General features: G+C 44.8%; 2 long non-coding RNA genes across 2 annotated transcripts in view; one reads left to right on the top strand and one right to left on the bottom strand.

The window, feature by feature from the left end:
- The window catches only part of LOC114626687, a 29,120-nt gene extending 25,676 nt beyond the window's left edge, over positions 1-3,444 (top strand). Inside the window, exon 3 of the long non-coding RNA XR_003712275.1 lies at positions 3,356-3,444. This is a non-coding gene — a long non-coding RNA (uncharacterized LOC114626687). The remainder of the gene's footprint in view (positions 1-3,355) is intronic.
- Positions 3,445-5,004: 1,560 nt separating this feature from the next.
- Positions 5,005-8,499, bottom strand: LOC114626748. Its single transcript, XR_003712279.1, has 2 exons — positions 7,484-8,499; positions 5,005-6,574 (listed from the first exon to the last, which is right to left on the bottom strand). It is a non-coding gene; the product is annotated as an uncharacterized LOC114626748 (long non-coding RNA).
- Positions 8,500-12,283: the final 3,784 nt, after the last annotated feature.

The raw sequence follows: 12,283 nt of genomic DNA, 5'->3' as shown, positions 1-12,283 counted from the left end.
AGAAAAGACTGAAGAATGTCTTTTTCTGAAATGCATCATGAAGCCACGGCACATATGTATGCAGAAAGAGAGAGCAATCACAGCGTTTATATTCCCCAGCAATGTGAAGGAAAATAAATGCTCTCTTTCCTGCTTCCTAGTACCAGCACAATTTCTCGGCCCTTGCTAGACATGTGCTGACCTTCTTGTCTTTGAGACATAAGCCCTGGAATGCCTAGCCACCCCTTGGCAGGATGCTCTGCACCTGCTGGCTCTCCTGATTAATACTCTGGCTTGCTTGTGCCATTCTCTATAACTTAGAGAGCTAACTTCAAATTCTCGCCCATGGTTTTGGGACTCAAAAAGTCACAGGCTAGGGTGACAGACACATACTTAGGTCAGTTCTGACTTTGTTCCCTAGCCTCATGCTCTGGTTAAACCTCCATGTTAGTGAAGTTGATTAACTAGCCAGTGGATTAACAGGTCAGATAACTGGTTTCTGTCTCTACTAGTCTTCCCACTTCTCTTGTTTGTCTTTCTGCACATGGGCACTTTTAACTTCTCCCTGCTGCTTAGTTCGTCCAGCTTTGGACCCCTTGAGAACCCTTAAAAACATCATCTCCCCAACACCACCAAGACCAGACTTCCTAACCCTTAGACACAGGCTGCTTTATCTTTCAAAGTCACCTAAGATAAATATATTTCAAGCTTCCCCTCCTGCTGGAAGCTTGCCTTAGACTGGATTCCACCACTCCCCAGGTATGTTCTGTTTGGCCCACATTTCTTTGTAATTTAAATCTGGAGTTAACACTTACAAAATTGGAATTTCATCCTCAAAAAAAAAAAATCTAGAATCCTGTTTCCTTTCAAAAAATTGGCAGTAATTTGCAGAATGTGAATAGCTAGTGTTGCTTCTGGGTGGAGAACGGTTCTCGCTATTTCTCTTTCTACTTGGACTCTGTATGTATTCATATTTTAATCTCAGTCTTGCATAAAGTAACAACATATTGCTCATAATTATCAGTGTATATTGAGTTCTCTGTGTGGTAGACAGCAAGTTGACGGCTTCATGTACACACACTATGTCTCACAAAGGCGCCATGTGGTAGATATACTATCATTCCTATTTGCAGATGGCAAAGCAGAGGCTTTGATGAGGTAAGAGTTGCCCAGAGTCACACACACACACACGCACACGCACACACACATACATACAAACACACAATAAACGGCAGTTTACTCAACTGTGGAGACTACGTGATTCCCAGGCCTGTGTAGACTCCTTCCATGGAGTTGGCATCCTGAATGTGACTCTTAAAATGTTTCCAGCAGTTACTCGCATTTGGAGTTGAAGTTTATGTTTCCAGGTGTCCTCAGGACTTTGCCTCTTCTGTGTTCATAAACGTTCACCCAGTGGGAAATCTGAGTCCTGACAAGGTCGGGCTTATGTAATTCTCCTTGTGTACCAAGTTTCTCCTGCTCCTCCCCCTCCCGACCTCTCTGCTTCTGCTGCAGGCAGTGGCATTACCTCTCTCTTTCATGCTTTCATTCAACTATGTGGCCAAAATGACCTCATCTCTGGCTCTTGCCTGCCTGTGGATTTAAGGCAATATCTAAGGATGCTTTGAGCTGTGTTTCTACTTGCTCCATGATCCTGGCTTCAGACCTCAGCCTCCTACCTATCCCAAATCTGCACATCAGGTCATGGCAGCGTTCCTCCGAAAGCACTTGTTGGATCTCATCAGTATCCAGAGCTTCACTGACTGAATGAGAATGTAAACGCAGGCAGCCAGCGAGTGCTTCTGGGCATCGCTTTCAAAACTCTGTGACACTGAGAAGCTTCTCCCCACATAGTAACCTGTAATTCCTCATTACGTTTCCAGACCCCCCAGCCAATCAGAGCTGCATTTCCCAGTTCTCAAATGCTCTCAGCGTTCCAAATCGCAACATCATCAGTCTTTTGTGCTTCGCAATGCTCTGTTGCTCAGCCTTTCTTGGGAAATTTCACTCTAATTTTTGAGGTGAAGCGCAATCCTCTCCCTGTCGTGTCACTCTCGCCTGCATCCCAAGCCAGAGAGGTCAACTTTCACCATTTCAAAGTACACACCAGATCTTTATCATCATGCACTTTCCCCAACATCTGGCAAATACTATGTGTTTACAGTGTGGCAAAGATTGCCTCAGTGATATCAAGTGGTGAAACATGTGACAAAGGAAAGATAGCAGATTCAGACTGGCATGGAGGTAATAAAGATGTAAGGAATGTACTTGCCCACCTGAGCCTGTAAGCCGGAGATGCCAACTCTAGAGATGTTCAGACCTAGAGGGCCCCACCTAGAAGCAAAAGTTCACAAACAGCTCTGACAGGTCCTCCTGCGTCCTCCTTTGTTCTTGATTAGATACTGTAGCTGTACAAACTCCTTGTCTAACTCTCCCTGAAGGAAATGTAGCCACAAGAGGCTGCCTCCAGGCCCTGCAGATGCTGGGACACTCATATCTGCAGACTCTGTCCGGTCATGGACAAAGATGCTGAGCCCGACCACAGGTAAGACGGGCAACCTGGCTGATTAGGATCGAGGCTCCTAAGAGGCTGTGGATGTTGCTCTGTCTGCAGTGCCACTCTGAAGTCTGCCAGGAAGAGTGCAACTTCTCCCTGGCAGTCACTGAGGTGAGCTGCTCACTATAGAAACCACAGGCCAGTTGAGTCTCCCTTGGGGCATTGTTTCCTCAACTTTCTACCTGTCGTTCCTACTTTCCTAGATGCTGGCGGTGACGATGACCCCCAGGATGCTTTGTGTGTGTGTGTGTCTGTGTGTTTGTTTGTGTGTGTGTATGTGTTGTGTGTGTGTGTGTTTCATTTAATGCTCATAGGTATGTTCTATTATTATTTTTATTTTGTAGGTAAAGCAGTTCAGGCTTGGAGGAGTTAAGTAAGGTCTGCAGAGGAAAACCTAGCACATGACAGTGTCAGAATTCACACATCCTCTGGTGCCAGACTCCAGGACCCTATGTTCCATCACATGATAGCATAGCTTCCTATGTTGCAAAATTTATACCCGACCATAGTTTCCATTCATTTTTACCTGCTCTAGGAAGTATTCCTTGATACCACACCCACAATGCCTTGTATGACTAACTTGAACAGAAGTTGGAATCCCTTTATTCAACAATTGCTACATATTTATCAGTTACTATTTGAACCCCTCTCTGGACTAGGCTCTATACATAGCTTTGGCCATTCTAAGGAATCTTGATTATGGTAGAGCAAGAGCAAGGTTAATACAGAGTCTGTTGCATTCTTATTGATATGTGCATCTTCCTGGACCAGAGAAGATCTGTTTTGTTTTTGTTTTTGCTTTTTTTGTTTTTTTTATAGGTATGCCAGTGAAGCCATTATTAACAATTCAGGCTGGACACATGGAAATTCAGGAAGCTGCCAAGCAGGCAGGTGGAGACACAGCAGGCAGGTCTTCCAGGCAAGGAAGTTCCGGATGGAGATGTATGTTACAATTCTCTCTGCAACTGTCCTGTGGAGCTGAACATCCAAGTCCACGGAAAAATAAAGAAATGGGTCTGCCCAAGCTGTTCTCTGTAGGAGTGTGGTATTAGGGGTGTTTGCCAAGTATTCTAGAGGTCACTTGAAGTACAAATCTCTCTCCTTTCCCCAGGGCACTGCCATTCCAATGCGTCAAAGACAATCTTGTCTGGGACAAAGATGGAGCCAAGATTAGGCTGTGCCCCGTTGAGTTCCCAGGCTCAATCAGGAGAGTCTCTTTCCATTCTCACCCACCAATGAAGTGGACAGCATGTCCTTAGCCACGTTTAGAAAGGAATATGGGAGAATATTTGCTAAAAAAAAAGGGGGGGGCTGAAGGCAAGGAGTTTAGAAGCTGTGGTCCTTTTTTTTCAGTTGCTTCCCTAAAAGGGCCTGATGGGTTCTTTGAGACCCCCTGGCAATAATGGCTCTTGTTCTTAAAGGATGTTGTGGACGACTGAGAAGCACACAGAATTAGTCTGACCTCCCTGAAGCACACACATATAATTTGAATGCAATGTTAGGGGCTTCTTGGAGTGCATCAGTGAACCCAAAGTAGAGTATTTCTAAGGAGATATGTGCAAATGTAAGACTCTTTAAATGGCTTTAAGGAGTAAGTGGCAAAAACAGCTTTGATTTTGATTCTTCAGCATTTATTTCAATGCATATTGAAGTTATAATTAACACACCACACCTACAATGTTGTGTTTCTGTTGGCCCGAGATTAATTGAGAGACTGCCTCAGTCAGTTTAAGAGGAACACAGAACTATCAATAGTCCAGAGGATCATTTTCAGGCAGCACAAGAAGAACATTTGTTTTGGATGCACTGCCCTAGTTAGTGGAAACTAATTAAACAATTCCATTGCACAATAAGAACCTTAAGGACCAGGGTGGTTCTCAATTTCCCCAAGAACTCCCAAAAGCCAGAGGCAGATAGAGAAAGTCTCTAGGGCATCAGGTTTTATAGCCAGAGAGTTTTCCAAGAGTCTCTTGTTAGTCTCGTTTTTTATTTGTGAGGTTTTAATCTCATAGGGAAAACAAATACACTCACACATACACTCACACACACACACACACTTACACACATACCACACACCACAAACACACTCCTATACACCACACATACATACACATACTACACACATACCACATACACTCGAACACAACACACATACACTCACAAACACACACATATACACAGCACACACATACCACACCAACCACATCATACACGAATACATATACATACACCACACACAACACACCCACACAATACCCACACTTATACACCACATACCACACACACCATTCACACACACACAACAGATACTATACCTACCATACCACACATACACAACACATACCACACACACCATACCATATACACTCATCACACAATGCACACACACACAGTCACACACACACACACACACACACCTGGATAAACTCTGGAAGCAGATAAAAACAGGCTATAACTCCATCCAGCTGTTATGTTGGCAACATTTTATAAGATTTTATAAGTAGATTCCTTAGACGATTCTCTCTGCTTACATTTATAAACAGAAAACAATTTCAAGATGCTTGTCATTCCTCTCACATTGTTAGAGATGTGCCTCTCAGGAAATAATGTTCTGTTTTCTCTGGAATCTATTCTGTTTTGCTGTTTTCAAGGGAAAGAATCAATTTCATATGCTACAAATCTTTCAATTTGGATTGTCATCATGCTTGATGGTTTAGACGCCAAGTAGAAAATAATGGTACATAAATATGAAAGATATCTATCTTTGAATCTTCTATATCGGTAAGTAGATCTGGGGAGCACTGTGCATGACTCTGAATGTACACTTTTCAAAGGGAGATAGACATAGAGAATTGTGTCCAGAAAGAAGGCAGCACAAGAGAGAGGCTACGGTCTACGGGAGCAACTACAGGACCTGGCTCTGTCATGCAGACAGAAGAATCCATGGTCACTCCAAGGTTGTCATTTACTGGTCTTTTAAAGGCTATTGTGGGGCAAGGGAGGACCAGGCACACATGCTACCCATCTGCAGGACCCTAGGCTGCAAATACCACCTGTCACTTCAGGAATCAGGCAGGGTGAGCAGGTGGGCTGAGAGCAGTTGCTCTAGGGAATTTATTACATATCAACACAATTCCTAAGCAGTAGCAGTAAATTTCAAAAACATTTAGAGCTATTGTGTGGTCAAGTAAAGCACATCTGTGGGTTAGCTCTGGCCCATGAGTGACCATCTGTCTTTACTGGGCCTGAGTTGTTTTTAATTTTCCTGGCTACTGATGAATACAAGAACATGTGAGCCTGATGTTATTGCCTCTTTTTTTTTCTTTCCTCCCCTCCTCCCTCTCTTCCTCCTCCTCTTCCACTTCTTCTTCCTTCTCTCTCCTCCTCCTCCCTTTTTTCCTTCCTCATTTTTTTCTTCACAGGGTCTCATGTTTACAAGGCTGCTTCAAATTTCCTTTGTAGCCCAGAAGGACTTTGAACTTCTGATTGTCTTACTACTTCACCTCAACCGTTGGGATTACAGCTGTGTAACACAGTGCCTACACAGCGATGGGGAGTGAACACGGGGCCTTGTACTTGTCAGCAAGTACAACTGAGCTACATCCCCAGCCTGATCTATCCTGTCTCCTTTCTACCTTCTAAATTGATATATTGTTATTATGTGTGACACACACACACACACACACACACACACACACACACGCAGGGCTGAGTGGGATGTGGTTCGGGTGAGCATGTCATGGTGCATGCATGAAGGTCAGAGTATAACCTGTGGGTCCATCATGTGGGGTACAGGGATCACTCAGGTTGTCAGGCATGGCAATCTCCATGGCTCCAGCAATTCCTCTTTCTTGTGTGGCAGCTTCTGTAGCATGACTCAGCAGTATTCAGCTTCCGGTGTATACACAAAATTGAAGAGTCTCATTGAGAACTCTTTAAGGGAAGAAGTATGACAGTCAGGAGTAAGCCAGAACGTTGAAACACCAGGAGTTGAGGGACTTCTTCTTGGAGGGCTTGGCAACTTCAGGCGGCTTGCACCTGGGGACAGTACCAGGAAACACAATGAGTCCCAAAGCAGGCAGCTGCTCTGTCATGCCACCTAAGTGTCAGGGCCAAAAGAAACTCCGCTTCTACAAATTCTGGCAGTTTGGCAAATTTCTCAGAAAGCCAGTTCGCCTCTACCAGAGGAACCATTTCACTTGTCACTGGCAAAAGGGACAGATGGCTCCCTGTGATGCCTCTCACCATAGCAAAGTACATTTTGGCCCCCAGTATCCCTCAGTATTACAATTAGCTAGCTTTTCTCACCTCCTCCCTCATCCTAAACTTCTGGAGCTTATTGGTTTCCCTCCCCACGGCTACTCACTTCTCCTTAGAGCCCTGCTATTTTAGCTCCGAGACACACACCTCTCTCTGATATATCTATATGTCTCTCTGTAGAGATAGTATACACATGTGTTGATTCTTTCTCTAGAGAACCCTAACTAATACTCATAGGAAGAATTTCTTTCCCATAGGATTTTTGTTAAGAAATAAGTGCATTAAATCATTAGCTACTGCTTGTCACATTGAAAGCATGAAATATATGGAAGCCATAAAAATATTTAGAAATGTCAGATTGGCACATCCTTAGAAACATAGACTTGAGCTGGAGTTTTGGATATTCTCCTTTAACTCTTAACTCCAAAAGGACTCAAGGAAAGGAGATTCTAATGAAATCCAGTAGGTGGGAGCCAGGGAAGGCTGCTCAATGAGCTACATGGTAGAAAGCAGGCTAGTAGAAATTGTCAATTGCAGGTTTTAAACAGTAGCCAATAGTATGTCTGTGCTGTCTCGTTGGTCCTAGAGCCTGTACCCATGCAAACAACCAAACAAACCAGCAACCAGCACAAGAAAGACAAAGGCATGGCACGGACTCCCAGGCACGAGTCAAGCTGACTCACTTACCGGAGGCTGACTTACTGGAAAAGAAAAGCCAGCATTTGATCTATGCACAAGTCCTCAGGAAAGTACGGCTCCAGAGAAGTTGGTTGTCCTATACAGAGCGATCAAGCAGCACGAAATACATCTGCATCCACACCCTCTTCCTTCCTATGCTTTCCAATACTGAGCAATTCCTGTCCTGTGGAAAGTGTTTAGGAAAATTAGAGGTGGAGAAGTGGCTGCCGCAGGGGAAACGGTGTGCATGGGCAGCTACTGTCTCTGCAACTTTGGTTGACGCACTTTCCTCTCTTTGGTTCCTATGTCTTCGTCAGTGAGATGCAGGGGAGGGATTGGTGACTTGGCAATTACTCTTTGTGCTTAAGTCATGCTGATTCTTAGGAAAGTAAAATTGACATTCTCTATGGAAGACCCACTCTCCCAGTAACTGTGCTAGGCAGAAGAGTGCAGATTAGGAGACTCCTCAGATTGAGAATTAGAGACTTTTACAAACCCATGTTGGAAGTGTGTCTTTCTGTTACTTCTATATGCTTTGTGGATAGTTACTTGAATGGAAATAGGACTAGTCATCTCAGTAGATTCATGTTAGATTACATAAGATATTGAAGGCTCTTATACACAGAGTAAGTGGTTCACTAAATGAAAACTGTTCTTGTTGGGTAGGGGGGCGGGGTCTGCAGTAGTGAATTGAAATAAATAAGAAGTGTTCCTTAAAAGAGAGCAACTTAATAATCTGCCAGGGTAAGTGGTAAGAGACACAGAGTATGGTAAAATGCTAGACAGCAGAATGCCCACTGAAACACAGATGCGGCTGTGTTTAGAAAGAAGATGATTTCAACTGGAGACCAGAGGAGGCTTTGCTGGGTGGAAAAACTGAGGCGTGGGGCTGTGGCATCCCAGCATAGGTTGGGAAACAACCTCTGCTTCTCTAAGGAACAGTTCACTAGCACACGCAAGCTGAGAGATCCCACAGAATACTTAATGTCCTACCTGAGAGCAATACCTCTGCCCCAAACACCAAATATATTCTGTATCAATCTAAAAGGAATACTGGATAGCAGAGTAGCACAGCACAGATAAAGGGAGGAGGGACAGAGAAGATCAAGAGTATTTGTTGAGTGTCTTTCTTACTATTAATTCAAATGGGGAGTTTAAGGAGTAAATGTCTTCTAGTCCACCCTGTTTGCTGTACAAGGCTCACCCACAAGCTGTACATGCTCATCTTCTCCAAGGGCTTGCACAAAGCAAGGCTGCTTGCATAGGAGGGATGTAAGACCAGAGTGAAAAGAAGGAGCAGATGGGAACAGAAGCAGGGCCCACAAAGGCTACATACAGGCTTGCTGTTAAGGCTGCTGCCTCCTCACTTACCAAGGGTGAGATGGAAGGTCCTGCCAACACTTGGCATGAACAGACTTGGGCTATTCTAGTTTTGCAATGTACCTATTTTGGTATCTCTTGCTTTATAGGTTGTAATGGGATTAAGCAGGAAGCCACAGGTAAAGGGCCTATTGCAAAATACAGCGTTCCATAGTAATAACTACTACTGGCCTGCTGGCGATGCTTTCAAAACTCAGAAAGCAAGCAAAGAAAGGGAAGTCTTTGCCAGGGTCTTTGGAGAAATGATGACAAAGTTGAATGATCCCTGAATTGTTGGAATGTAGGAAGAACTGGGCCACCTGACCAGTCTAGGCTCTTTGTTTCAGCCATCTTTAGCCCCAGGAGTCTGGGCTGGGGCTGATAAACACAGCCAGAGACATATCCGGTATGTATTTCAGCAGCCCCTCCTTGGAGAGGACGCCAAAGCAGGTTTGTTGTGGGAAGCCCTCGGGGAACTGAGAGGAAGAGCTTGGGAGGACACGTGGGAAACCAAGCCAGCCAAGAGAAATGAAAAACACATTAGCGGGTGTGAAGGGAAGATGAGGATGTAGAGCCGCGATCCGATCGATCCATAGCTTTAAATGTTTCCGTCATCCGCAGCGGAAAGGCGAAAGTGTCAGAAACTCTGTAGGGCCGGCTCAGCCCCAAACCTTACGTTGCTGCAGGAAGCCATCTCTGGGCTTTTTCTGTCGAAACTTCATACAGCGAATAATCCTCGATAAACCATCACTCTGATGTAAACCTGTAGAGTTTCCACAGCTTGACCTCCAGGTCGGTCTGTGGAGAGGACAAACTCTTTGTGCATGGCGTCTTTTCTGCCAGCTAGCTGCCTGTGGTCTGTTGAGCACAGCCATTGACCTCTTTTGGGACTCTGATTCCTTAACAAGGCATCTAAATGGGACATTATGAAGTCTTTTCTAGGTTTAAAAATATGTGGGGTGTGGGGGAGGAAGAGAGAGCACAAACATTTCTTAAGTAGAACTGGTTGCCAAGTACTTTACATATTTACGCATAGCATATCTCTGAGTCCTCATGGTTTCCCTTTAAAGAAGGCATTAATTCTGGCTTAGCTGTGAGGAATATGAGGCCCTCAGAGGTTTGAGATATAGCCAAGGTTACACAAAGTTGAGATTTAAAGTCATATCTCTTGCTCTTCAAAGATCATGATAGAACTGTGGTAATAGATATGTTTGCACTCTGCAAGCCCCATTCATACAAGAGTACATTCAAAATGTATTGTTCCTTTTCTGTGGTAGTTGGATTATGAAGTGGCCCCTATGGGCTCATGTATTAGAACACTGGTACCCCAGTTGGTGATACTCTTCTGGGACATCAGGAGCTAGCGCCTCGCTGGAGGCAGTGGGTCACTGGGGTGGGTTTTGGTGGGATGTAACCCAACCCACTTTCTATCTGTGCTCTACTTCAGGACTGCAAGTGCAGTGAGACCAGCTACACTAGTTACTCGCAGCCTCGCCTTTGCCTGCTGTGACAGGCTATGTCCCCTCAAACCGTGCGCCCAAATAAACCCTGCCTCCCCTAAGTTGCCTTTTGCCAGATATTGTTATTACAGCAATGAGAAAGGAATCAATATACCTTAGTCTGTCTCATGTCCCAGCTTTGGATATTTTAGAGGAAAAGAGCTCTTATTTTGGAAGAGGGACAATTGATACATCCTCTTTGCTGAATTCTACAGTCTCTGATGTAATCACGTTGGCACCTTGAAATGGGTCATGGTATGACACTTTATGTCATAGAAACAGACAAACATTGCTAATGAGGGACACCATCCCCAAATCATGGGAGACTGACTTTATGACATGATACCCCATGCTGTCTCTTCTTTACCATGAACTGAGAGAATACACATTTACAAGCAGGTGGTGACCTGACATTGCTTGGAAATAGGAGAGCAGCTAGTATCTTTCTGGCCTGGCATAGACCAGCAAGGGTGTTATAACTTGGAGCGATGACAGAGATGACAGCCCTGCTCTGTCCAGCTGAATAGACTCTCCTGTGCTTTCAGGAGGTCCTCTGTGTAATTTTGGTAACTGTAGCCTGAGAACTGCTTGCTTAAACTGTCACCCAGGCATAGAAATTTCTCCCTTGGGCTTTGGCATGGGGATTGTGAGGGTAAGCACAAAGTCAGATCGCTAGAAGGTGGTAGCACCAAACACCGGACTAAATCTCACTTTCATGGCTGTAATTCTGGATACTTTTTGCCTTGTCTGGTGAACTGCTGGGCGTGGTGAACGAGAAGCTTTCCTTGGCTCTGTCACTCGGAGGGCTGGGGGAAGCGCCTTTGCACTCTCTGATCCTGTATCTGGTTTTTGACCCTGGCATGCTTTGGTCTGGAGATTAAATGACTAATGGGATGAGTAAACCTGTGCCACTGCCCTGACCCATGTGTTTTCTGGAAGTCTCTGCTCCTTGCAGTGACTACTCCCCAACACTGACCATTGGCCCTGGGCTGGCTGGCAAGATACGGCTATCCCAGCTCAATTCCAGTTTTCATGGCAAACCCCAGGTTAGCTTTTTATGCCATGGTATCCTCCTCTAGGAGCTATTTGGCTTTAATTTTAAAACATCCCTTTCTCCTCTGTGTTACGGGTATGGCCAACCCAAGCCTATCCAGCAAAGTCTTCACTGGGCAGAGATACAAGTCATTAAGTCTGTAGGACAGAAGCAAGCATGCCAGGGACAGTTACCATGATCTTGACAGATGATACCTGTCTGGGTTTCTGCTTCCTCAGTTTGATGTTTTCCAGTCGAGATCTATTGGCATTTTGTGTGGGAAGATACTTTATTGTCTTGCAGGAAGTTCCGAATTCTTGGCCCCTAGCCACAAAATGCCATAAAACCAGCTTCGTCATGGTGACAATTCCAAACACGCCCACACGTATGTAGGAGGCCACATAAGCTGAGCGCTCCTTGGGTTTGTATTCCCAATACTCCAGTTTCCTCATCAAAACCAGAACTTCAGAACAGCTTCAAGGGGAGGCTGAGCATAGATATTCCTGACCTGTTGGGGACCTGCACTGTTTAGGTTTATTCAACCCATGGCAATGTATAAAATAACTTGCTTGGTCAAAGCCTCCTGTGGCTTAGGGAAAAAAAAAAAGTGTGAAGCCACTGGCTTGGCCCAGAGGCTGCTAAATGACAGCCTCGGAGTCCAGAACACTTTGCAGACATGTTTTGTTTGGCATGGGATTTTTGAGATAGTTGGGGCTAACGTCTAAAAAAATCCAGATTTTTTAGCTTTTGGAGGAAATGAATAGTCAAAACAAGGGAACAAAAAGGCCTGGCGGACACGGGCTCCAGATTTCCACAAAGGTGATTGGGTTTCTGCTGGCTGATCAAGGTTGCCCCCTTAGGCAGAGCTGCCCTTTCCCTCCTCCCTGTCCTTGCTTTACCTGTGCATCTGCAGGGAAT

Source organism: Grammomys surdaster, unplaced genomic scaffold (genome assembly GCF_004785775.1).
Source record: "Grammomys surdaster isolate TR1022 unplaced genomic scaffold, NIH_TR_1.0 239, whole genome shotgun sequence".
NCBI lineage: Eukaryota > Metazoa > Chordata > Mammalia > Rodentia > Muridae > Grammomys > Grammomys surdaster.
Note: the sequence above shows the minus strand (reverse complement) of the source record. Positions and strands in the feature narration are given on the sequence as shown.